Raw genomic sequence first — 27,936 nt, 5'->3', positions numbered from 1 at the left:
TACATTTAAATAGGAATTTGCACACAGACAATGACTTCATTGCCAGTGTAGTTGTACAGATTCCAAAAGATCAACAGTATTTGCACAATCTCCTTCCAGTGCCTACAGTTTTGAGGACAAACTGACCTTAATTCCATTTAAATAATGCTAAACACATATTAAAAAAACCTTAATTTGGAAACTTGAAGAGCTTACAAAATCATGGCTACAACCCCCATATCAAAAATTAATGCATTATTCTCAAGTCTGCAGTTGATAAATTAGTGTAGCTTAGTTTAAAGAAGTGTATAACACTGTCTCCTGTAAAACCATCTCTGCATCGGGTTGGCAGTTTGATAAATATGTATTCCAAACTACGTTATGTGACTTTAACCTAGAGAGAAATACTAGTGCTTTGGACACAGAATTCAAGCATACTGCTGTCCTAATACTGTGATTAATGCTGTGAGCTGCACCCTGCCTAGCCTTCCTAATCTCTGGGCTTTCTAATTTATAGCAGAGATGGATAGGCTATCAGTGGGGAATTATGAGGATTACTAGCTGTTTATCTCTCCTTTACAGAGACACTTTGCTTCTTATGGAATTACCATAAACCCTCCAGCTACAGCACCACTTCTATACTTATCCAGAAGTCTGACTACCTATTGGATGCAAAATGTTTTGGTAGCCAAAATATTAGAAAATGTTGGAGTCGCTGGATGTATTTTTTTCTTTAAATGATTTGAACATACTGTCAAGACCTGTCATGTTACTTCAGTGGTAATTTGTCTGCAGGTTATCTTGCATTCCCTTGAAATCCAGTGCTGTGATCTTGTCTACACTAATTAGAGTTCAGTATTATGGCTTGGAGGTTGCCCTCAAGCATCACCACAGGTGAAAGCATTAAACATGTATGCCAAGCCATTTCTGCACTTGCAGCAAGTTATATAACCCATTTCTAAAGATTTAATTTTTATGGCCACCAGAAACATTATTGACTTTCCTACTGTTTGAAAATGAAGGGTTTCCTCAATGTTTTTACAGAAAGTCCTTATGCTATGGAGCACAAGTTTCATTCTGGGATGAAACTACTCAAAGAGTTTGAGGAGAAACAAGTATGTTATTTGTTTTAGTTTCCTGAAGAAGGAAGAAAGAAAGGAATCCTGTAACATTTATTATTCATCTGACTTACAAAAATCTGAATCTGCACAGGACAACTTTCCTTATTTCAAAGGAAATTTAAGAATGAGAACTATCAGTAAGATAAATGTTAGCCCTCGTATAGCATATTTTTAATAATTACAAGAGTCCTCCAACAACACCTTTTAAATATGGACTGCATTTATAGCCAGGGCCTTTATAGCCAGGGTGAAGTCTGTAACCAAAATTTAATTAAGTGACCATTTGAGCACTAACATTCATCTTATTTGTGCGCGTTTCACACTGCTTAGATACAAATTTTAGCCCACTTTATATAAGCATACTATTATTAAACTCTTCATCATTTGCCATTGAGTTAAACTTTACTGCTTAACCAGCCTGCTAAATAGAAAACACTAAGAACAGTTAATTTAAAAGTTGTCTAATTCTATGCATCAGAATAGGTGCATGCATATTTATAAACATAATAAAAAGATGTACAACACAAAGATACTTCCACACTTGAAGTCACAACATACTGTCTTGATTGTCATTGTACAGTCATTTGTATTTGTCTAGGCTTACTTTATATTCAAAGACTGTAACAAAAGAAAATTGTTAAAACATAATTGTTAGTTAAAATAAGAACTCTTTTATTCTCATTATCTTCATTCACTTGTTTCTCATACCTACACACATCTTTTGAAATACTTGATTTTTTAAGACTTAAAAAAAACTCAACCAGAACCAAACCACTTTATGCCTGAATTCCTTTCAGAACATTATGTCTCAGCACATAAAACACAGAGGTGTAGTCATCCAGGTTCTTCCTTCAAGGTATCACATCTTGTTGTAAGAAATGAAAATACAATTACCAAAGGGGAGAACCCCCCACCTAGGAACCCAACAGTCTGTCAGCCCAGTCTCAGCTCACATTTGTGCAACTCCATCATGCCAACTTCTGTGGTTTTATCTCATCATCTATTCTCTGGTCAGCTCCTCAGTGAGTATAAAAAAGCAGAGATTCATTCCTAGTTTCTTGGGTTTTTTAGTACTTCCTCAGCCATCTTCTGCAGCACAGGACCTCAACTGCCCACCAGGACCATCTAGACTTGTCTTATCTAATTAATTCCCTGCTGTCACAGTGGCTTTGCACACTGAAGATATTTTGATCTTTTATTTTATCCGAATAAAGTCATTTAGCCAAAGAGAAAGTTATCTACAGGAAACTTACAAGCACACAGTATTCTCTGGTCAGCTCCTCAGTGAGTATAAAAAAGCAGAGATTCATTCCTAGTTTCTTGGGTTTTTTAGTACTTCCTCAGCCATCTTCTGCAGCACAGGACCTCAACTGCCCACCAGGACCATCTAGACTTGTCTTATCTAATTAATTCCCTGCTGTCACAGTGGCTTTGCACACTGAAGATATTTTGATCTTTTATTTTATCCGAATAAAGTCATTTAGCCAAAGAGAAAGTTATCTACAGGAAACTTACAAACACACAGAGAAGATCATATTTATTGCCTAGCCCAGTCTCACACCCTTTGAAAGCCTGCTGACAGAAGGGGTACCATGAGTAAGCCTGTCCTTTGTTTCCTTGAGCCATGTTAAGTCCATGCCTTGGTGTGCTGCAATATCCTACTAGCAGAATGAAATCACTGTATTTTCTTCTGTCCTGGGTTTGTTTGCCTTTCTGGCAGAGCATGCTGAAAACATACCAGGTTGTTTGGATTTATCAAGGCAGGTTTGGCTAGATACAGAAAGGCAGAATTAGGAGCCTTTCCAACAGGTTCTTGAAATCTACTAGCACATTTACATAAGATATGAAGCTTTTACTTTAAAAACAGATCATCTAAATAAGTGTATGTTAATGGATGAAACATGGATAAGTCACGTTATCGATACAGCTCGTGCATTTCTCAGGTGCCCATCACTCTGGTCCCACTAAAAGTGTTCCTGTCAATTCTCATGTTTGTATCCCAACCCTTACTGCTTGTATTTCCCTGGTGGCTGCTCCACACCAGACTGCATTCCAGGGACATAACCTGTATTAGGCAAGGGACAACAGCATTGCTTCAACACTCAGAAATAAGCCACAACTCCTTTGTGCACAAGTAAGATAAAAATGTGCTGCTGACAGCTGCAGCCAAAGAGTCTCCAGCCCCGCCAGCTCCGCTGCTCTGGAGAGTACACGGGCGAGAGTGAAGCCATTCACATCCCTTCCAGACCAGCCCTCTGCTGCGGATGAGTAAGTGAGCACTGCATTCTGAAAGCCTGTACAAGGACTTGATGGTGGTTAGCGAGGAGACAGCTGTAAAGCTGGCTACTCCAGCTTTTATGGAAACGTTATTTCCTTGGTTTTGCTTTTATTAGCTTTGCTGTATGTACTCTTTCAATTGCAAATTGTGGGGGTTTCTTATCTCTTCCTAAATAAAAAAAATGTGTTAAATCACATCAAGTACTATTCACCTATTTTATTCACATGTGGAAGAGTAACAAAGATCAAGTGTTTACTGCAGTTGGGCATGTCGCACTCCTTGGATTTTATGTAGCTTCCTTTTTATCTGTGAAAACTTGGCAGCGTAAGTTCTTGCCCTATAGGATGTGTTTCCAAGGAGTAAATTCTAGTTACAGATAGACAAATGATCAGGAGGAGGCCCATGAACTACCTAATTAATTTCTTCATATAATTCTGTATTTAGGACATGAGAGTTAAGTTCTGCTGATGGAAAGTCCTGCTACCAAACTGTGTATCAGTCAATACAAAGTTTCTTTGTTTTGGTATTGTTTTACGGAATTCTTCAAAGCAGAGCACGCTGAAGAGAGATGAAATCACTTGCACTCCCCATCAGGCAGATGATGCTTGCACATAGAACACAAATATGTGGTCTCTGACAGCATTAAGAAAACTTGTGCAGTTTAAAGGGATGTAGCACACCGCCAACCTACAACAGTGACACTACCCTTAAATCAGAAGAGTTTAAAACCTGTTGCAAGTATGAATATAGTCTGTGATGTTTTTAAAAGGGTGAGAAAGTGCTAAAAATTACTTATTCTGCTGCCTTAGAGAATTACAGAACATTAGAAAAATATTGTTATACTTTTCTAATAATTTGTACTGTTACTACTATTGCTCTAAATACAAACAAATTACTTCAAAACCATTCTCTTCATCCAAACTGAGGATTTCTGTTTAGCAATTAAGAACCACAATTCTGTCTTCACTGCATCCAACTAGTCATTGCAAAGTAACTCCCCCTATATTTTCAAAACCCTATAGCAGTAAACCAAATACCCTTGAAAAAGAAAAAGAGAACTGAGTGTGACTGGATAACAAAGTAGGGACCCATACTGGCAGGAATACAAGCCTCTCTGGTGTTCTAATACGCGTACAAGCTCTGTTCCATTATGAAAAATGACTGCCATTACTAATTTTTTCTCATTATTTGCACAAGATTGGAAATGAGGCACTGTCAATATGAAAGGAATTCAAAGAGACACCTTCCTATTATCCTGCTAGCCTATGTCACAGCACTGTCCATTTTATTTATTACTTCACCGAGCTGGGCTTCCCAAAACAAGCAAGCTGATAGAATTACCACCAAGCAGTTGCCAAAATGATGATAAATATTATTAGAAACTAGTGCTTCTCATAAAACAGAGACATAAAACAGATTTCCTTTGACATGAGCTGCAAAAATCCCTCCATGGCTCAGATGCTAGACACTGCTTGAATAACATCACCTGGCTCTGAAGATAAAGTTCATGCACTGATCTTTCACAGCTGAGGCCACCATGTAAATATTTTTACCTTTGTATTACCAACAAATGTTGGCAATGCTGACTAGAAATATCTGCACTCTGCTAAAACACACTCAGCCACATCTTATTCATGAGTTATTTCCTTCAACTCCTTTTCCTTCCCTCTTCCAACATTCACAGGCACTCCTCCTCCCCATGCCTCCTCCCTTAACTCCTTCAGTTAAAAATACATAGACAGAAAACAGACAAAGTAAATTTTTATACTTAAAACAAAAGGTTGTACTGGTACTGAGTATCACAGACGTTATAAGAAGAAGGGAGTTACATTTTCTCTTCTCCCTGGGATCCAGTGATGGGACACATGGGAATGGTTCAAAGCTGCGCCAGAGAAGGTTTAGACTGGCCTCTATCGAGTGGGTAATGAAACACTGCAACAGGCTTCCTAGAGCGGTGGTCAAGCCTGTCAGTGTTCAAGAAGCATTTGGACAATGCCCTTAACAACATGCTTTAACTTTTGGTCAGTCCAGAATTGCTCAGGCAGTTGGACTAGAAGATCATTGTGGCTCCCTTTCAACTGAAATAGTCTATTCTATTCTCTTCTATCTTCAGACCTTACAGATGAAAGTCTAAGACTGAAAATATAAATCTGAAAGACAATTATGTCTAGCAAAGAGTGGCATGGTGATAAAGGAAGAAAATATCATTAAAAATAAGCCATTGCTTACTGGAAAATATTTAGGACAGTCAGGTTAAATGAGGTATAAACTAATCAAAATCACAACCATCAAGCTGGAAAGACAGGCAAAGAAAATGAAGACATGAGTGCTCTTCAGGGGTGAGAGTAATGCACACTGAATACGGCAGGAGTGAGAAGACTAAAACCTACCTAATGCAGATTATATAACGCTGTATAGTCAATCATAAAAGAGAGCCTGCTAAAAGTTTGAAGCATTAGTGTTTGGGCACGCACTCAGCTGAAGCAGAAGAGCAAGCCCTTTTTTCCTCACAGGAGTTGCTCTGTGGAATCTGCAGCGGTACCAGCTTTGGGTGCCATTTGGAAAGAGACGAGTAAGAAACTTAGCAGGAAATGGAAAAGGTATCTGCAAGAATAAGTCAAGAAAGCTTTTATTTTATTTGAATTCTCAGCTGTGCTTGATATCACTCACTAAGGTAATAAAGGTGGAAGAGGTAAACAAACACATTGTCCCAAATTGCTGTGCAGATTTTTCTTCATGTTAAATCAATTTTTTTGGTGCCATAACAAAGCTGATTCCTTTATGGTATAATTTTGTCTCAGAACTATTTTTATTAATGAAAAAGATAACCAATGGATTAGACTCAGAATGATAAATTATCAGATTTTCACTTGTGATACTTACAATCAAGTATGAATGGCACCTAGCAAGAACATCAGCTACTGATGAAGCTTCTGTTGATTTCACGCTCAACACTTAGAAATCGACCATGAAGTCAGTTTTGTTTTATTAAGGCCAGAGAATTCATAACATAAGAGAAAGGGCTGTCAAAGTTATTGCCTTTTCTTTGTGAAAATCTGCTGAAATTTTATTACTTTACGTACATATGTTATGCTAACAAAAGGCATGCTATATTTTTTTCATCTTCCCATAAGACCTGATTAAAAGCAATAGCATAAAGTATTCAAATGACACATTGCAAGAGAAGACATATGTACCACAGGGGCCCACTGTGGGGTTCTGTGATAGTCATGTTTCTGCATAACTTGATTTACCCATTAGCAGATAAAGAGGAACTGTTAATACTCAGGAGACATTTGCTCAGGAAGCTAGAGTGGCCTAGGTTGTTCTGGTTCATTAACAGACAAAGTTGGAGCTGTACAACCCCTTCTCTTGCACAGCAGCCTAGAGACAGTGCCTTCTTGGGACCACTGAGGCTGCTCTGTGCCACTCCAATAGCAAAAAAACTTTGAATTTAATTATACAACAATTAGGAACTACTCTGGCCAGGGAAAAAAAAATCCCCAACATAAACCAGGGACAATGAAATGACCCCTGTTCTCCTCCCTCCTGGGCTCCTGGGGCTGAAGAATAATTTCTGGGACCTTGGGTATTGTGCCAAATGACCTCATACCCACAGGCAGAGCACAGAGAAACCCTCGTGCTCCTCTTAAGGTGTCACATGGGATTTGGCTGATGTTTGGCAGCTCAGAGTCACAGAATCACTAAACTGGCTCATATTTGTCATCATGCTGTCTACTCAAAATGTTAATGTTTAAAAAAGGCTGATCCATAGAGCTCCATAGAGCCTCACATTATCCATGTGTCAGAAAAAGTCCATGAACCAGCGTGAAGGTTTCAATAGCAGGGAAGCATACAGTTTTGCACAAATATTAAGGCACAAACATAGATGAACAAATTTGAGGGGGAAAAGAGAGACAGAGCTTTTGTCCTAATGGCTTTCTATTTCTCCAAATTCTCCTATAGTTTAGATAGGAAGATTTTACCATATGTTTAATTTAGACAAAGCTTATTTAGAAACTGTCAGCTTTACAGGAAATTTTGCAGAACTGTACACCTAAAAAAATACATATGATTTGGGGCTTTAGACCGTTCTTCTACAGACTCAGTTATAAAACAAATATGGAATTATTTCTGGCCAAAGTAGACAATGACTTCAGTGTAGCAGTGGTTTTCAATGACAAATTGCCCAAATATCCTATTTCATACAGCTATTTTGCACCCTGTTATTCCTGAAAGTACAAAAGGTAAACAGTCATCACTCAAGCCTATCGTTTACTGATAAGACCAGGCTGAGTGTATGATATGTATCTCCATAAGCTCAGAAAAGACCATAATTTTGTTAGACATCATAAGTAAGGACTTCCCATAATAATTCTGTAGGATTGATTTATGCTGTCATGGTCAATCTGGGCATTTATACTTTTGCTTTCTACATTTTTCTTTGGGTGCTTTTTCTTCTGTGAGATTAATTTATTTAGCATTGCTGATTTCTAGTGAATATTATATTAGAATACATTTAAAGCTAGGAAAATATGTAGAAATAATTTGAAATTAACTGCAACAGATGCTCAAAGGCAATTCAGTTTTCTAGAATTGTGCAATCTGACAGAGCAGTAAAGCACTCTAATGTATAGAGGAGGAGTTACACGTATGCACATTATCAAGAAAGATCTGAGGTGCCCTAATCATCATTAACATTAATGGCAAAAGGCAGCTTCAGACTCAAGATGGAATTCTAGTGGCATGCAGGAATAAATCTGAAGAAGACTACTGAAAATACAGAAGTAGTACAGGTGGTCTAGACTTTAATTTTACATATGCTCTCTTGTTATTTATGTTCAGTGTTTTCCTACGACATGACTTGCTCAAAGACAATGCTACAGGCAATGAAGTGGGCTGCAGTGGAAAGACGCATTGCAGAGCCCCTCTTTGCTAGGGGACCCCAGGTTGCAACTGAAATGTTCAGCACTGATGGGCTGAGTAAGACTACTGAAAAGGAAGTCAATGTCAAAATAGAACTGTAACTTTTGGTACACTAAACCTAGCAACACCATTTGTGGCCAATCCAGACATGAATTAAGACAAAAAATAGTAAAAAAAAAAGAAGTTTAAAAGGTTTTGTCCAGTAAGAATATGCTATAGATCTCATAGATCTCAGGTGATGTGTTAAAAATGGAGCTAACAACAAGGGTGAAACCAAAAATATCCTACTCCTTTTGTCAGAACATAGAGAATAATTGAAGAATGTAAAGGTAATGTAAAGGTTTACTATACAATTAATTTCACAAATTAAATAGATTTTTTGCTGACTTTCAGCAAAATCATATTGTAAATGCTTACTAAAAGTACACTAATTTTCTTTTCATATCTACAGAAAACTGGTAGCAGCCAACCTGATGAGAAGGTGGTAAGTCTCATGTGGTCAGAGAGAACTTGAAATCCTTTGGGGCTTGGTTTCATAAGACATTAAAACCCTGAATAGCATATTTCATGTTCACGATTTGATCCACAAGTCCGGGTTTTCAGCTTCCTTACCTGCCCAGACTAATACTGCCTCTCTTTTTTACTTAACTGTAGTCACACTTGGAATTATACAGCTAAAGCTAAGACAGTCAATATTTCTAATATAAACCACCACACTGCAAGTGACACAGTTGGATGAAAAGGTGTAAGTTACGTAACTCTTCAACAGAAAAGAAAATGCTTGTCTCTGACATTTATCTTTTACACATAAGGATAATTGAAGAAAAGCCAGTCAACAATTAAATAATATCTGAGATTATATATTATTTTAGTCCAGTTCAGAATTTTTTCCTTTTCCACAACATTAATATTGCCAAAAATATTGCCAAAAAGTTATCAAAATAACTCTTGAAGTAATGAAAAAATACATTGCTTTCTTGATTATTTTTTTAATGGAAAGACCACAATTAATCAAAGTACTTCACAATGTATAAATTTAAACACATTATACTTAAAATTTGTTTAAACCTATGCTAATAGGTCAGTAAAAGTGCTTTTGTTGGAATCAGACCCTAAGCAATACCACTGCAGAATCCAGTGAAGCAGAAAATCTTTTAGTTTAAATTATTAAAATTAAAAAATTTATGTGTCACATAATAATCCCTTGGAAATTATATATGTGCACTATAATTACGCATTTTACATTTAACTAATGCTTTTATGAACTACCAGAAAATGTGATTCATAGAATACAATTTTCCACTACCTCACAGACACCAATAGCAAATTATTCAGCCTGGACTTTGCATAGTTCAAGGCATCCAGGGTATATTAGTTTGTGGCCAACATACTATCCGCTGATGTGAAAAGACTGTAATATCCACTTTTGATGTTCATATTTCCTCTGAAGACTAAAATATCTAGTAATCATAAAAAAAATGAAAATTATTTTCCATCATCTTGTATTACATAAAGGACAGAGTTATTCATAAGAATTACAATTCATATTCTTATATGGCACAAAGAACCTTTATTTGCTCATGTGATTTGCATAATTCTGTTGCATTTCAACAAACTGTCCACATTCCTCCCCCAAACTCCCTCCCAACTTACTGTTGCAAAACCACATAGAGATGCTGAAAACCAGGAGAAGCAAAGAATCCTAAGAATGAGCAAACAATCAACAACCATGTTTGATACTACAAGTTAGCTCAGAAAAAATAAAAAAGGGGGATAAACTGGTCATAGTTTATGGTGCCACAGAATAACAGAAATTTAGCAGCTCAGATCAGACAAATTCAGCTTTATAATAAAAGGGAGACATTTCAAATAGTAGATATTATTTACCAAGTATTGTCCATAATTGCTCCTTTAAAAAATGCGTTAAAATCCAGGACATAAACTTTTTAAGCAACATGCTCATCAAACTCAAGACCTCAGCTACTGTAAAGTATCCAGGTCAGCCTTCCAAGGTTACTCAGCTTTTTTTATTGTAAACTGTCCAAATACTTTTAAATTTATTTCAAATTGTAAGAATTTTATGAAGTTATATTACACAATAAAATTTTTTTTAATAATATACTGCAATTGTAAATGCTGCAAATTATTCACAGCTCTTAGTCATCTTCATTTCTGAAATACATGTAATGCCTCATGAAGTACATAAAATTAAGATTAAGTAAATACTAGAGATACCTAAGGGCAAAACAAACATTTGTCAATAAAATTTAGGTATTTACTGAATTGAGAATAAAACTGCTCAGAACATTTCCAATGAGTTGGTATTTTCTGGTCAAAAGGTGTTTAACTAGAAAATACTTTTTCTTTGAGTTATATATTTTTGGATGGAAGTATGAATTTCAATGTATTTCAGAGAATGGAGGTAAATCTGATTTCCTTTTAGCCTACCTTTAGCCTACCTGTGCACAAAAGTTCCTTTACAATTGGCAGAAATGAAACTACCAAATTCCAATTTGCTTTCCAACCTTTCAGTTTTTTGTACCCCAATGTTTTTAGTACCGTTAGACATGCTTTTCTCCCAGAAACCTTCAGCGTGTTTCAAAAAAGTTAGAGGTCTATTCCCACAGTACACTCAAGGTTTAAATTCATTTTACTGCCTGTTAAGAGGGCTTATACAATTAAAGTAGCTCTGATGAAACTCATTTCTTAAATAAGGTAAAGCTTCCATCAGGGGTCAGTCTCAGAAGAGAGGTTGCTTGGATCAAATGAACAAAAAGGGGGGAAAAAGTCTACTTAAGTACTACTGAACATAACACAGAGCTGTTAATCTCCTTTCAATTACTATTAGTTCATTATATTCCCTTCATTTTCAATACTCAAATACCTAGATACATTATGTTTAATTATTGTATGTGACTGAGGAAACTAGGGTGACTTCTGTAGGAATTACACAAAAGATGCTGAATGCAAGAACAGTAAGTGTGTAAAATAAACATAGGATAGATTATTAAGTACCTTTAACAGAGACAATCCAATAGCAATAATAGATTTTTATTATTTTAACTTACCAACTACACATTACCACCTGTATGCATGCCCTGTTTAATTAGCCTCAGATATAACCCTTATATATTCTCTGTGACGTTAGAAGCTACAAGAGTTCACCTTAATTTTATTGTGACTGTTTTGTAAAATTGAATTCATATCTGAAACAGTCAGCAGTTTATGCATCTATAAAAATGTAATTTCCAGGTAGTGACTTACATTAAGCACATTAGTTGGAAACGCTTAAATAAAATACTTCAAAGTGATAATATTGATGATACCAGGAGGAAAAAAAGGACATATGTTATTATTCTTTTCTCCCTCTTTCTGAAATCTGCTTGACTTTCAGAACTTGAGAGAAAAGTAGCCCCTCTGTTTTAGCAAAAACAATCTCCCCACTTGAAAAAACAATAAGTAAAAAAATAACCCTAGGGAAAAAAAAAGTTGACTTCTTTACTTGTCACCATTCACAATTAACTTTATGGAAAGTTTATACACTGAACACGAAATAAGGGGAAGGAAAGACACATTCCTGTTTTTTCTCTATTGCATTTTTTGTCAATAATAGAGTGATGATGTCCAGAAACATAGTGTTCCTGCCATTACAAACTGCTTTTATGGAAGAACCACCCAAAGAAAGTTACCCTGCAGGATGACAACCCTAATCAGACTTAAATCCTAACTGTTGTTATTCTGAGGTGCCTTAGAGAAGTCAATTCTGTAGCATAATTTGCACTATAAGGTCATACACTGTGGTCCTTTCAACTGAAGTTCTCTTAAGCTCAAAAAAAAGTATATCATAGGAAAAAACACCTCTATAAAGTCTTACCGTGTACTGCAAAACTGACTATCAAAACCCTTATTTTAGAATATCAGGAAGGATTAGTTTCTTTGACTTTTTAATGGATAACCATTGCACTAAATCCACCTAGAAAAGAGATATTCCATTTGCAATGGATATAGTTAATGAAACAGATAATATTCCATCAACATGATAAAATCACTAAATAATTTAATTCAAGCTTTCTAAACTGCATTAGCATATTGTAACTTTCAACTATATCAACATTATTTGATATCAACCCGTTGATTACTTAATGCCCTGAAATCCCTTGTACCTGTCGCTCATACACTCCTGTGTATATTCAATCCTTCCATAGTTCTTTTAGCGATGCAGTATTTTCCGTAGTCTAAAAGTTAATTCAATTTTAAAAGTATGAACTACTATAATTTTAACATTCCAATACTTAATTTATTTTTTGTAATTTTATTGTATTATGCACCCATCACCGATTCCAGCAGTGTTAATTCCAGAGGTAATCTATCACATTACAAATGTAATTTTTTCACATGCAGTAAGAATAAATCTCATCACTTTACTATCTTTCAAGACATCACCACTCCTAAAACCAAAATGATTTACTGACTTTGCTGACCTATTTTTCTTCTAAAAATTTAGAACCATCACAAATATTTAATGACTTGATTTAGAGTGCTGAAATGGAAGCACGCCAAAAGCATATTAAAAGCTGTTTTTTCCCCAAGAATTAACACCTGACAAATTAATAGGTTTTGAAGTAGAAGACCTCATGTCCATTTCAGCTTGCAAGTTTGCAAGTAAACACTGTAAAAGAAATGTGTCTTTTTTCTAAAGAAACATGAAAGCACTACTTCCTTTCTGATTGCAGGATTTGCCTGCAGTGAGACTTCACTATGGAATGTCCATATTCTTTTTACTTCAAAAGGTAGCCATGTATGCAAATTAACCCCTCTCCTTTGGAAACTAATTTGGCTGTAATTTAGAGAGATGCAAAAGATAAATCTGAGACTGATTTAACTATTATAGCACGAAAAAAACCAATACCATTTCAAACCAAGAGTCCAAATGCTAACAGCCAAACTTTCCCAGGTATGTCATATGAAAATAGCTCTGTACGGTAGCTGAGACACATAACACATCCTCAGCCTCAGCAAAATGGAACAAATTGCAGTCCAAATGTTGTGTCTAAGATATTTTGCCTGATAAAATTTGATGCAAGTACTAGCAAAATTATTATTTATTTAAAAGCATCAAATGTTTTGAATAGGAATTCAAAATATACACTTTTAATACCCTTCTCATTAGGATGATACCTCCTCTAGCCAGCGTAGTCACAGCTGGCCAGTGCTAGCCTATCCTTGGGAAAACAAAACCACTCAAGAAATAAAACCCCAAGAACTACCACTGATTTCTTTTGAAACATACAAATCTCTACATTAAGTTAATTTCTATGAAGATATGTGATATATGATTAAAAGGTAACATGTTTCTAATACCTGAGAAATTTCAGCAATGTTTCTACTGAAGAACATTTCAAGCAAATGTCAAAACACATTAGAAAAAAGAAAAAGTAGGTGGAAAATGCACTAGAGGAAGAAATTAAACAGAAATCAAGTATATATATGCATTTTCATATGTATATAGGCACACATTCACATAAACAAAACCTCCAGCTAGAACTAATGATTGTGTATATCTAAAAAATTTTTCAAATTTGAAATAATTAAATGTTTCACCCCAATTTGCTAGACAAGATGAAAATGCCAATAAAGAATACCTCTATTTATTAAACTATTTATAAATGCATAAATGTCTTCTGCATGCATTCTCCAGAATGAATGTAATGATCTGTATATTTTTGCAAATTTATGATAGTGACAACACATTTGTTCAGTTCAAGGTTCAATCAGAACAAACTTCAGAGGTGGTAGCTTGAAAATAACGGAACAGAACTAAAAAAAAAAAAATAATCTTACTTGAGGGTATGAGAGTTGGATATTAAAACAACAAAATCAAATACATCTTGTCATAAAGCTTTAGTGATCACTAATTTTACACTGTTTGCTTTACTTACTATTAAAGGCAACAATCTTGAAACATATTAAATAATGGTACCACTGCAATAAAGTTTTATGAACTATAATGGCAAACTTCTCATAAACTAGCATATGACAGTGTTAAAATATTTAAAAGACCATCAACAGTGTGACAAGGTATCAAAATAATTCTGGGACATGGCCAATGGTATGAAAAAACCTCATTCTGACAATAATAAATAATAAATTCTGACCTGTATTTTCCTGAATTTTTTGGGTGAAAGGAGGTAAGTTCTTGCAGACACCCTTCAAGATTTTGATGCAACTCAGAAAAGTTCCTTTGATGGTTCTCCTGGTTACACTCCAATTACACTACAATTTTCTTTCTTCTAGGTTGTAGGAAAAGAATTGTGGCATTATGAGCACACTAAAATGTCTGTGGCTCTTCTTGGAGCAACACAAGCACTAGCATCTTACCTAATCTTGCTGCACGTGTCAGGCTTTTCTAGGAAAGAGGTCACCAGCTCAGCATTACTTGGCCTCTGGTACAGATAGAAGTGACCAAAATTCAAATGCTTGCAGCCACCATTCTACTCAAGTATGCAATTCGCTAAATAACAAATAACAAAGCAAGATCATGGTTCCTGCATTCCAGAGCCTACTCAAACCCTGCTCTTAGAATTCATACAAAATACATCAAATTCACTGTTGATTTTATTATTGTTCTGGGATAACCATGCTTTATTATTGTATTTATTTTCTAATTTTTTTCCATAAAAACATGATTTTTTATCTGAAACACTATGATAATACAGGGTCTTCCATAGCTGGAAGTATATGCTGGGTTATCTGTAATACGTGACTTGTGATTGAAGAAATAAAGTATGGCTTTAATTTGAGAGGTAAGAAAAGCTATTTCAATGTTTCCTTAAACATACAGGGAAGTTTTTGCTTTCCTGGTCTTCCCTAATTTTGAGGATGTGCAAGTCAAAATGCTACTTTTTCTTTTTCCTTTTTGTGTGTTTCCTTTTTTGCACTTATAAGGACTAGGATTTAATGTTCCCATCTTTTAACAACAACAAAGGCATCATAGAAAAAAAACAAAACAAAATACAACCCCCACCCTGAATCCTTTTGCTGTTTGGTTTTTTTTTTCTTTCTTTATCTGTGCCTTCACCATTTTTTAATGCTGATTGTAACAAGATTTCACTAACCACGTTAATTCCCAACCTTTATTTTATATTGTAGTACAACAGGGTTAATGCAATTAATTCTATGGCCACATCTTTTACTACCAGAAAAGGAAAATTACTGTCCTCCCATCTTAAGTTAAGTATAAAAATACTTCTGTCTTTGTTTAATTCAACTTGAACAGAGAAGCTACTGGCTTTACTTCTTGAAATGATGTATCCTAAGATTATAAGAAAATTCAGTCAGGAAGGGATGTCTGGCGATTTCTCCACTGCAGTGTCTGGCTGGCCTCAATGTGAAAATGTTTCTCCTTATACCCAGTCTAAACCTATTGTTTCAGCTTGTGCCCATTAGCTCTTGTTCCCTGCAATGTGCATAGCTGCCTGGCTCCATAACCTCCCTGCAGGTACCAGGGGCTGCTGTTGCGTGGCCCCAAAGCCTTCTCTTCTCCAAGCTGAAGAAGTCCTGGTCCCTCGACCTCTCTTCAAAGGATAAGTGCTCCAGATCTGACCATCCTGGTGGCCCTCTGATGAACTTTCTCTACTTTATTGAACTACTTTCCTGCATTGGGGGGGCCAAGACTGTCTCAACACTATGATAATTGACACATTCTAATCAGGAGCTAGCTTTTCCCCATACTAGCCTGGAAGATCTCAAAAGCTGTTCCAAAAAGAATTAAAAGCAAAGCCGGATCTTACCAGGAAAACTCCAAGCACAAGAGTAAACACCAACCAGAGCAATACCCAAAGCCACCTGCAAGTGTCCTGCCTGCAAAGGGCCCCCTTACTGCTGAAGCCCTGCTAGTTGCCTTCACCATCACCTGCTGTCAAGTCTCCCTGGCCACCCCTAAACTGCCCAAGTCTGACTTACAGTCCATTCTGCTCCCAAGTGGCCAAGGCTCTGCTAGGGCCCCTATCATCCCAAAACAGTTCAGGCTCCATTTACTGCCCCAGACACAAAAGCTCTCCTCAGGGTCTCTAAACAGACAAGGTCAGGCCAGCTGCATTCCCACCCCAACAAGGTTTTCCCCCAAGCGGCTCCCTGGTGGGAGACAATGTTCCGGGCTGAATGCCTGCTGCAAGCCATTGGTTCACTTAGCTCAAGGTCCTCACTTAAGTCTGAATCCAAGGGACTATTTTTCCAGATTGCATTGGCAAAACACTGGACTGTGACATGTACTCACCTGAGCTCCTGTCTCTGCCTCTCAGTTTGCCAGCAAGTCTGCACTGGCAGCTGTTTCAGCTGCTTCAAACCAAATTTTCATGGGCCTGCCCTTGAAAGCATCTCTTTGCTATATCATAGTAATGTCATGCTCCTACAAGCGGCCATAGTAAGCAAATGAGACAAAACCTGGATGACTTTCCTTACTCTTTTTAATTCTCTATGTAATTCTCATATCAGCGAGGCTCTTTGCAGAAAATACAATAAAGACACAGTTACAAATGAAGTTCAGCCTCAGATTAACACACCAAGCATCTGTTGCTTACATGCAAGAAAGGTGCTTAAGTCTCCTGTTACCTAGACATCTAATGTCCAATTCAGTTGCCCTCAGAGATGCCCTGGAACATTCCTTCCCGGCCTCCAGCTATCGCTTCAGGAGGCTGCAAGTCTCCTACAGGTCCCGTAATGCATTTATTTGTTCCATCTGGATGTTCCACATACCCTGCAGCATTTCAAATGGTACTAGCAACATACACAGGTGTCAGTGATTTGAACCTAAAGCAGCTGGTCATTCGAGTCATTCTTTTGGCCTGATTACCACAAAGGCATATAGTCCATTGATTACATATTACAATTTAGATACCTAGCACACATTAAGACACTTACATATGCTTGCACTAAAGTTTCCTCACCACAAAAATAAAAATAAAAAAAAAATAAAAGCCTAAAATCATGGCAGATAACAGTAGATAATTACAGCTCATGAAATCAAATGTCAGTGCTATGTGGTATGGGTAGGACAAGGCTTGAAATAGTCTTACCATATATTGGGAACTTGCTTCTTCACAGTTTGTCTCATGCCTTTCACAAATGCACATTTAAGACAAAATTCCACTTGTGAGAGCAACCATACTTACTCCTTTCTCTTTGCTGACCACTTCATCTCAGGATAGACTACCATTCAAGGAGCCACAACTAATGAAGTCCAGCCATGGTTTGTGAGTTGGAGAAGATTTGAGATAGAAATCAAATCCCACCTAAAGTTTAATCCCTGTTTTCTGTGAACCAAATGATGATACATGGCTCAAAATGATAGTCTCAGTAAAATGCCAACAACAATAACATACAGAACTACTGTGTAGCTTTTCAGAGACAGAAGATAAACTGAGCACTCAAAGCTTCATGACTTTCACACTTTAAGAAATACTAAAAGGGTCTTCCAGAAGTCTCTCTCTTAGCTTAGGAGTAGCACAGATTTCCAACTGTTGTTGAGACTCTTTCTTTAAATTACAGTGGCAAGACCTTTAAAAAGCTCCAGTTAATTCTGATATCTTTTTTCAATACCCCTCCTTTCTAGTAAAATATTTCATATGGGTTGAAAATATTTCATATGGATCAAAAAAGCGTACTAAAATGATCAAAATCTGCTCTACAGCTATGAAAGAACCATGAACAAGGAGTGAACATTTAAATATTTTAAGTAAATACACTAATGCAGTCACAGAAGCAGACAATATTCCTGAGACACAGGACAATATTCCTGAGACACCCTTTTCTAGCTGTTAAGGGTATTTTCATCTACTGCAAATTTCTTGCTCTTGATATGTATTTCTCATGCTTTTGTCAACTGACAGTCTGGTTTTTTCAGCTGGGTAACCTTTACATCCCAGACAGGCACCTAATTCTGCCCTATACAGTCAAGCTTATTTTCCCCAGCTTTGTGAGCTCAAATGATGCAAACCCCAAACTGCACTGAGGTACCAGCTGAGGCTGAGGTCTTGCTTTGATAGTACTATAGGTAAAACTGGATGAATTGTGAAAATATTAAGCAGATGCCTTGATTGAATTCCTCTAAATGAATATTCATTAATTATTCATTTGAACAATATAACAAAATAATTTAAATAAACTATGTTATGATTTTATTCAAACTGTCTCTGTCTATAAGTGTTCTGAAACCATCTGGATGAATTCCTTGATGCCCTCCTAGATTATCCTAAATGTTTCGGTTTCATTTGTCCTATATCTAGGCCAATACAATTACTAAAAGGTACTACTACATTATCTTTCCGATAAATGTGTGGTCTTACAGATCTACATGAAGCTGGAGACCAAACCCATCATCCTCCTATGACAATGCAGTTTGTCCTAAAGTACCTGCACAACTTTACACTAATTGTGTAGGGAATACAATGAGCAACATTGCGAGATCCATATATTTGAGGAAGTCTTCATTTCATAAGTGAATAAAGCCTTTCTGATATTTTGCTAAATGCATGTTTATGGCAAACTGTCACTTGTATTCAGATTTAGAACCTAGAAACTACAGTGATAGTTCCTTGGAAATGCTTAAAATAGATAAGATGGATTGACTGATTGAATATTCCTTTGAATTATTGTGAAAGCACCAGAACTATCTAAATCATGCCGTGAAAAAAGTGGAGTTAGAAGTTATGTAACTTCAAGTTGCTATAAATTGCTTCTTGTTGAAAGCTATATAAAACATTTTCAAATCTGTCATGTTCCCCCTCTTCTGCTTTTTAAAAAAAAAAAAAAAACTACACCAAAAACCTAAGCGAAAATGTCCAAGAATGTTGTTAAGTCGGAACAAAATCCACGCCACCATGAAGACCAGGTACTCTTTTTATTTATTATTACAATAAGACACATTTTATTAGGTTAGCTAAACCAATTCACCTAATTCAGCAACAAAGCCAGCTCAGACATATGTCTTTTTTCATAGACACACTATCTTCACTGTTACTTTAATCCAAGTTCATTTCTTGAATACAGATTATATTTACCTTCTTTTTGCTGCTAATATTCCCATATGCTCTCAGAACAAGCTACATGACAAAGCATTCAGGAAAACATATTTTCTACTTCTCCCATAGCACTATGCAAGATGACTGCACAGCCATAGCAACCCAGAGAATATACTTGTCAATGTCTGATCCAACGTCCAGTCTTTGCAAGAAAACAGCCTCAAATCTTGAACTAGTTTGATCTACCATAAAGCAGGAGCAATGGGATACAAATAGTAAGAAAGCATGAAGAGCAAGAGACTGCTTGATTTGTAGTAGTGGGAACTGAAGAAATTAGCACAGTAGCCAGCAGAAGATAGTATAGCTGTGGGACACCACCTGAAGACTACTCTTGCTAGTCCTGACATTAACTACTGTAGCCAATAGGAACTGTAAAAGCAGTGACAGTGACATGAATGTCACGTCCTTCTTTTCTAACCTGAAACACATATTTAAATTTAGAAAGGAACCCCTTTTCCCTCCTTTGGCTACTCTATCTATCTATCTACCTATATAGATATAGATACACATTTCACAACTATTATTCTGATTTTGTTATTGGCAGTGAAATTTTAAAAGCCTTTAAAAGCATTTTAACAGTTTCACTGGGACCAGAGAGTGAAACTACCACCAAATGAGACTTTGAAAAAGAACAGCCAGAGAAAGCACTCATCATTTTCAGGACTGTATATCCCTCTGCAAAAAAACCTTCTTGCTTACAAACAGAGGTGGCTTCTTATTTAAAACACATGGGCTGGCAAAGTAAAATAACAAAGGGGTCGTGGCAGAATTGCATTTGATATGTTGAAAGTGTGTATCACTCAGCACTGAGTATCACTCTGTGATTATATCCTATTTTGTACTCTGAAAAACAACAGCCTCCTACAGCAACAAAAGACAATTATAAGACAGCTACCATTTATCCCAGAAAAGATCTTTGCTACTTAGAAAAATACTAGAAAGGAAAAACAACCCCTTGCCAGTGAAATTAGCTGAAATTAGCTCATATGATGATCTGTTCTTTAAATTGGGAAAGAAGAAGGGATTTTTTTTTTTTTGTTCAGCATGATTTATTTTTAGACTGGCAAAGAGACAATGGTAAACAGAACTGAAGCTCTGTGGGTACCTTCTGAGGTTAAATTACCTTTCATGCCATTTGCACAGAAGACTTTTCTCAAGCAGCTTGAGCAGATGGTCGGGACACCATTGTCCGTTTACTTGTATCCACAAAGATAAACGATGGCTCTTTGAAATCCAGAACAATATAACTGTTGTGATGATTTAGGCTGCCAAGGAAAAAAACAACAACACACAAATAAATATAAAGTTAGCTGAAGAGGAAAAAAAGAGTTTTGATGATGAAATTTCATATTAAACTACTAAAATCCCCCCTTTAACAAATATATTTATCTATAATATGGAATTATTTTGCTAAAAGGAACTAATATGTCTCAGAATACCTAACAAAGTAGGAGATGCAGTTGAAATTAATCATAAACAGTAACTCTGAGTGAAATAAAAATCTGCCATCTCTGCACAACTGCTTTTACTAAATTTGCTGGAGCATGCTGCCAAATAACCAGTTCTGCTTGCTGGGCCCCAGAAATGGTCAGAGATTTCCAGGACCAAGCCAGAGCAGACAACTGCCAGGGCACAGAGACCTATCCAACCAGCCAAGTATTGGTAGAGAAGGTGATGAAACTGGGAGAACATGCTGGATGTGGCTTTTAGTTGCTGTTTTAAGAACTTCCCGAACTTCTTTGAGAACAGTCCTGGTGTGCGCAATCCCAAAAGTGAGCATTTTGCCAAAAAGCAACTTGCTAAAAAGGAACTTCTATTGAAACAAATTACTGATAAGAATTAATTTAAAGAATTGGAAACAACATGCACAGCTATGAAGAAAACCCTGAATTTTTAGGAACAATCTTTGAGATTTGAGAGTAAAGTGAAACAGATATTAGTTTTTGGTCTACAACTAATAATTGCATAATCTGCCACTCTTAAAAGCTCCTGAAAGAAAAGTAAAAGCAAGGTTGCTGAATATGGGTAGAATCACATGGAATCAGTGAAAGGGCCCAGATACTGAGTTCAGAGTTCAATACACACAACGAAATAAGACAGAATTCAGTTTAGAAAATAACAGTGAAATTAGATAACTATGACTCACCAGCCACTCAACTTCCTAAAGCCAGCAGGTACTGCAAAGCATTTAATTAACTAAAGTTGCATATAAAGATGGATAGCTGTTTCTGCAATAACTGCTTGTTTATATAATAAGACAACAAATACAATTCATATCCTCTATCTGACACCACACATTCCATAGCAACAGCAGGTAAACAGTGGATACATTTCTCCTCTCATTTCAATGAACAACAACTTTTTTTTAATCTCTTTTTGCTATGCCATTGGCACATTCAACATGCCTTAGAACAAATGTACAATTGAGACATTTAAGATTCTTGTCAGATTTTTATACATTTTTAACACTCATTGGAGTAATGAAAGAAAGGAAAAGACAGGTTGAGATAAACATCAAGCAGTGGCATCCAGCAACTCAAAGTAATATGCTTTGATAAAGGAGGAGTAATTATAGCTTATATAAGAGGAAATAAGTGTGAACTAATGCAAACATGAATGGGAACTTAATAAAAGAATAATGTTAGAAAATTAGGAAAACAGAACAATTTATGTTCATATGGGAATATGAGAGAAAGCCCAGATGGGAAGATGTTTTGTAATTCTCCTCTCTGCCTTTGAAAAGCGGAAAACCCAAAAGTATATTTGTTCTAAATATCAGTGCCTTGTGCTAGCTTTCATGCTAATCTCATTTCCATAAAAAAAAGTTCAAGGCCTTTCTTTTCCCAAAGGAGCACTCTTTCTGCTTCACTTCCCCCACTTTTTTCACAATATGAAACAGAGGGCCACTGTCCCTCAGCCCCTTGTCTCCACTTAACACTCTCAGCTACTTTTGCCTATTTCCAAATACAATATAATGAAAGTCATGAATACACTCATGAACATGTTTAATGCAAACCCCACTGTCTGAGACAGTAAGAAGTTGGACAATACAATCATCCATCTCTCAGTGAACTGACACTATTTCTTCCTTTAGAAGCATCTCCATTATTGCAAAATGGACGCTATTTTCTTACTCATAAACAAGCTGATCAATTGTAAAAACTGCACATTATATTTATATTAAATAAAAGTGACAAAGAGGACTTGATGAACACGATAAAAATGTCACTGACCTCAAAAATAAAACATTTTCACTGAAAACACCAGAGCGTACATTTTGGTTGTCCAGTAAAAACAAAAAGACATTGAATAATAAATACTAAGGCAGTTACATTGAGATCAGATATCCTATTTCAATGATGTAAAGAATCTGATAGTTTATAGAAAATATGGCAAACCAGCATTATTTTTAAATGTGATGTTTAAAATGCGTTCTTCCATACTGAATGAATTGGAGCATCCATAAATGTTTTAGCTCTCTGCTTACCTCCCTCCAGACATGAAATTGCCTAAAAGCATATCAACAAAGTGAATTTGAAACTGCTGTGAATATAACTTCAGCAAATAAAACAAAATTTCACTATTTTGTTGCTTTTACCAGGAGCAAAGAAGTGCTATGAAGGGTAGACCGGTTAGAGCAATACACTTGCATGCAGGCAAGTGCACATATGCATAGATGGACAAACTAATTTCCAGGGAAGTGAAGATGAAAATCCAGGTGTAGAAATGTTGGTAGCTAAAAAAAACATTTATTCTTCCTTGGTAAAGCAGTAACCAGTGAGATTTCCCTCCACAATTGGCATGCAATAAACAGTTGTCAGCTGAGGACCGGACTGTTTAAAACTGCTGCAAAAGCTGAGACAGAGTTTTAGGCCGTCTTTCCCTTTGTGCAAGTGGGCATTAATACATCTTCTGATGACCAAAGACAGCTTTCTTTCTGCAGGTTTAGAAGTATAAAAGGCCCCAGTGGTCAGGAGTTCCCATTTTTCCATTACGCATTAAGTTAAATCGATCATTATTTCTGGAGGAAACATGCTGCACACTCTCAGGAATAAGACTCACTAAAAACAAGAAGCTGAGGAACAGCTTTTAAGTTTTAAAGGTGCAATGGGACAGCAGCTGATTCCAGAAGGAATTTCTCAGTACTTAACTCCTTTCAGACTGCACCTCATTTGTTAGTCCACATAAAACTAACAGAAGAATACAGTGAGCTTACTGAAATGTCATGTATCTCCCAAGGAGCTGAAGATATAATCACAGTAGGGATGGAAAAGCTATCCTTAGTCTCCGCTGTATTAGTGACCAGCTTGGAATTCGTTTTAAACAAACACCTATTTTGAATGACGTGTGTTAGAAGTAAAAGAGTTTAATAGAAGAATGCCAATCAGGAAATCAGATAACTCTCAATTTGCTGCTGAAATTAGTAAAACTTGCCTTTTAAGTCTTGCAGAAAGTGTTTTTTGAAGTATGTGGTTAATACATATCTACAGATTCAACCTCACTTATACACATATGTATACTGGGAAGAAAAGACTACATGAAACTGCACATTCCATAACTGCAATTATTTCTTCTTTCCTAAGTCTTTGTTTCACTAAATGTAGCACTAGTAAGATGTCATCTCCACTATAACACCAGAGAAATAATAGATATCCATATGAATAATCTCATTAGTAAAAGGGAGAAAGGATGAGCTCCATGATAACATGGGCTCATCATAGAGCATTCCATTAAGACCAAGCAGAAACCTCTCCCTGAGCAACCAATGCCATGGTTGTGAATAACATAATGGCTCCTGACTTGCTGAATCTAGTAGTCTAAGAATTTACAGACTGTTTGACACATGATTTTACAGCAGTAAATGAAATGGAAGCTTTCAAGTATAATATACATTTTTAAGGACAGAAATACTTGTGTCTTTTAAATAAAAATTAATACCATGATGCATTTGGAGCAATTTTTCCTTTGAACATGCACATCTCTCAGATACATGGCAGAAATCATGCCCATTTATGCAAGGTTAGAATTTCATTACTCAAGTTCCAACATCTAAAGAGAAAGAAGAAACTCATGTAATGTCCAACCCTATACAAATTCTGAGCAAGTCCTTAAAGACTCTAGTGAATGAGATTTTGTATTGTTGTGTTAAGAAAATACGAAACGCATGATTACCTATTATTTCCTAACTTTGTGCAGACACATACACTTGTGCAGAATGGGTGCTAAAAGTGCTACCATATCAAAATTACTATGTTTCATGACACTTTTTTTTAGTGAGTCTTCTTCCTGAGTGTGCATCATATTCCCTCTTCAGAAATAATGATCAATTTAACTTAATAGTTAATTAGTCATTTACTAATGTCTTGCGTAAATGGTGAAACCTCATGCCTTTCAAGAACTACTAGGAATGTAGGTTGGTGAAATCTTCAATGTCATAGACTGTGGAAAATACTAATGAGTTTCAGGGTGTCTTTTCTAACATATACCTCTGAAATCTTTAATTTGCTTCCAAGAATTTGTTTCAAAATTTCTGTTATTTATGCTTGCCCCTATTCTACTGTAACTTTTAACAGAATAAAGACCTGTTTTCAGTACACACACAGTCACTTCTTCCACTCTGGGAAGTGAAGACTTCATTAAACTTACCGACCCACTGATAACAAGGCTCCACCAAACAAGCCTTATGTGGCTCAGTTAATGTTCTGGACATCTGAAATCTTCACAGAGATAAATGACGATTACCTAGAATCCCAACAACCTCAGCGGAGGTTCTATTAACCTGGAGGTCATTAAAGCCTTAGTGCTTACACATTACTTCATCGGCAAGCAGGAGGCAGTACCAAATTATAATTTATTTGGGGAAAGGCAAAGCAACTCCCTTCTACATGGAACATTTACAGAGCAATGGACAACACCTACCTTTCACCATGAAAGTGGTCAAACCCTAGAGTAAGCTACTCAGAGAAATCATGGAATCTCCACCTTTGGAGATACTCAAAACTCAATGGGCCAAAGCCTTGAGCTACCTGATCTAGCTTTGAAGTTGTCCTTGAGGTCCAGAAACCCCTTTTAACCTAAATGATCATTTGAATCTATGCAAAACTACTTTGCCCTCAGCAGAGCCATAGCAATATCCCACAGACAAGGTAAGAATTTCATTTGTTCTCGTTCAAGCACTTTTGAAAAAGAACTGAAGCTGAGACAGGGAGTTCCAAATTAGCACCTCAGTTTTATGTTTCATAAAGACAATAGCTGCTCCAGTGCTGTAAAATCCTTAATTCCGAGCTCATGCTTCAGTAGTGATTCCAAAGAAAGATTGTTAGCAGCCAAAAATCACCAGTATAGCCACCTGCCACATCTGGGTTTTCTTTTGAGGTCTCCCATCTCACTAACGGTGAGGTTGACTTGGCTTTGCATACAAGATTTAGCAAAGAAACAGCCTGCGGTGATACTGAAGTGGAAAACAGAGCAAATTAAACTGGTTGTCTTCCTATTTTACAACCAACTGCAATTACCATACTGGGGAGATGCCATCCAAAGAAAACACTGAACCACACAAACAGGAACCATTTCATTAGCATCCACAGAGTGAACCTTTCCCCAGGTGTAATTTAAGGAGCCCTTAAAATATGCAATTCTATCTACTACTTTGAGTCCTCAATTGCTTCCTACTGTAATTCTAGTTTCCCTCTACATAAAATCCTGCAGTGAAATCTAGTTTCAGGATGACTGCCCTGATTAATAACTCTATAATGGCTGTACTCTCTGTTGGATAAAGCATTTCTTTGTTCAAAAGTAATCTGTTTCCTCTGAACGCTGGCAATTTCAGCGTCGAGGGAATGAATCACCACCACTTGGTGCTGCCATTCACACTGCTGGGATGTGTAGTCATGTGAAGTCATTCTGAGCCATAATTTCTTATCCTCCTCAGTCAGATGTGGATTATGACAGTTGAAGGACTATATGGATGCAAGTAACTCACAGGCCATCCAACATGTCCGTCAAAAAGACCAGAGCAACTTCACAGATACTGGATGAATTCCAAATACCTCAATTTTTAAATTTTGAATGCTAACTTGAGAAAGAATGATATTTGCTGGAACAAACAAGGCAAGCAAAAATGCAGAACATAGAAATACAGGATGCAGATTCTGGAAGGAAAAGGAAAGGAAAACAGGCTTTGTTCTATGTTAAATTCTACTACAGCTTGATGGACTTGGCAAAAGTGGACAGTCTTTTGATTTTTTCTCCACATACTGGAATTATAAAGAAAGTAAAGATCTCTTGAGTTCTCACACACAGAGGTACACTTTATGGCTGACAGCAAATGTTCAGTGGCCTGATTTGGCACTTGTGTATCACAAAGGATCATTTAGTTCACTGCAGAGATCTGAGCATGAGTCAATGATACCTCCAGGTATCAACCCTACTGATGGGCTGGCAATTAACTACTATTGGTGTCAATACTTTTTGAAAGGTCATTTTATCTAGATGTAGAAGAGAATAATTTTGGGGAAAATATTTCCACAGAATAGGATAATATTTACCTGCCTGCTTCTATTAGGAAAAAAGTACCTTCCAATAAAGGATTTAAAAATTACTAAGCAAGTTTATTAAACACATTTTCCAATGAACCTATGCAACAATATATAAATAAATTTATGTTGATGACTGGGGGGGGAGAATTGTATACAAAAATCCACTGAGAAAGAGAGGTTGAAACACACTTTATCTCATCAGCTTAGTGGGGCCTATTTCACCTGAATTTAAATGACTTGAGTAAGATTATGCAGTGAGTCAGCTCAGAGCCCAAAATAGAACCAGGGAATCGTGGCTCATTGTCTCTGTCTTTAACCATTAATTCGCACTCCCACACTGAGAAAAATGGATGTTACTATTTTATTAAGCCCCCCAATATATTTAAATTTTAACAATACACTAGATCATATTAGAGAAGAAACACAAACTGAGATATAAGCCTAACATTCAGTATAAAACTTAGGTCACTATGAATATGGGTAGAAAAGCAGCAATACTTCTATTAACTGATGGACCCACAAGATTTACTATTCAGTCCTACGGCTTTGATTGCTTTGGGTTCTCTTATAACTAAAATACTTCAATCTCTCTTTCAAAACAAAACAAAAAAATTGAACGTCTCCAACCACAAGGAAGCTCATTAGGTAATAAATTATATATGTATTTGTTACTTTAAAGGTTGACTATTACAAATACACATTTTAAACTTTCTGTTGTGATCTCCTTTAAAAAACTCATGAGAGTATGCTACTGCTTACAAAGTGCTTCAATAGATAGAGCACTGGATAGCTGTCTCCTAACACCAATTCTGTCGCTTCAGTCTAAAGACAGTAATGGATGGATGCCCTAAAAAGCTCTATTTATGTAGCACTTTACAGTACAACTTAAATAAACATTCCAATATTTAAATAAAGAATGCATTTCTAATAATATTTAGCTAAGGTAGACATCTGGTAAGGAAATGGATCAACTCTTTATTCCTTACAGAACTGTCTTTTTTAATTAAACACAGATT

At 36.4% G+C, this 27,936-nt stretch overlaps 1 protein-coding gene across 5 annotated transcripts in view; it reads right to left on the bottom strand.

Annotated features, from left to right (window-relative positions):
- Window positions 1–27,936, bottom strand: part of DLGAP1 (discs, large (Drosophila) homolog-associated protein 1) — a 504,110-nt gene that overhangs the window by 302,797 nt on the left and 173,377 nt on the right. For all 5 annotated transcript variants that reach the window (XM_014938662.1, XM_014938666.1, XM_014938663.1 and 2 more), the window contains exon 2: window positions 20,506–20,647. The gene's annotated coding sequence lies outside the window, so the exon portion shown is untranslated. The remainder of the gene's footprint in view (window positions 1–20,505; window positions 20,648–27,936) is intronic.

This window comes from Calidris pugnax, unplaced genomic scaffold, assembly GCF_001431845.1.
Source record: "Calidris pugnax isolate Ruff unplaced genomic scaffold, ASM143184v1 scaffold13, whole genome shotgun sequence".
Classification (NCBI taxonomy): domain Eukaryota; kingdom Metazoa; phylum Chordata; class Aves; order Charadriiformes; family Scolopacidae; genus Calidris; species Calidris pugnax.
The sequence above is the reverse complement of the archived record's forward strand: the minus strand, read 5'-3'. Positions and strand labels throughout refer to the sequence as shown.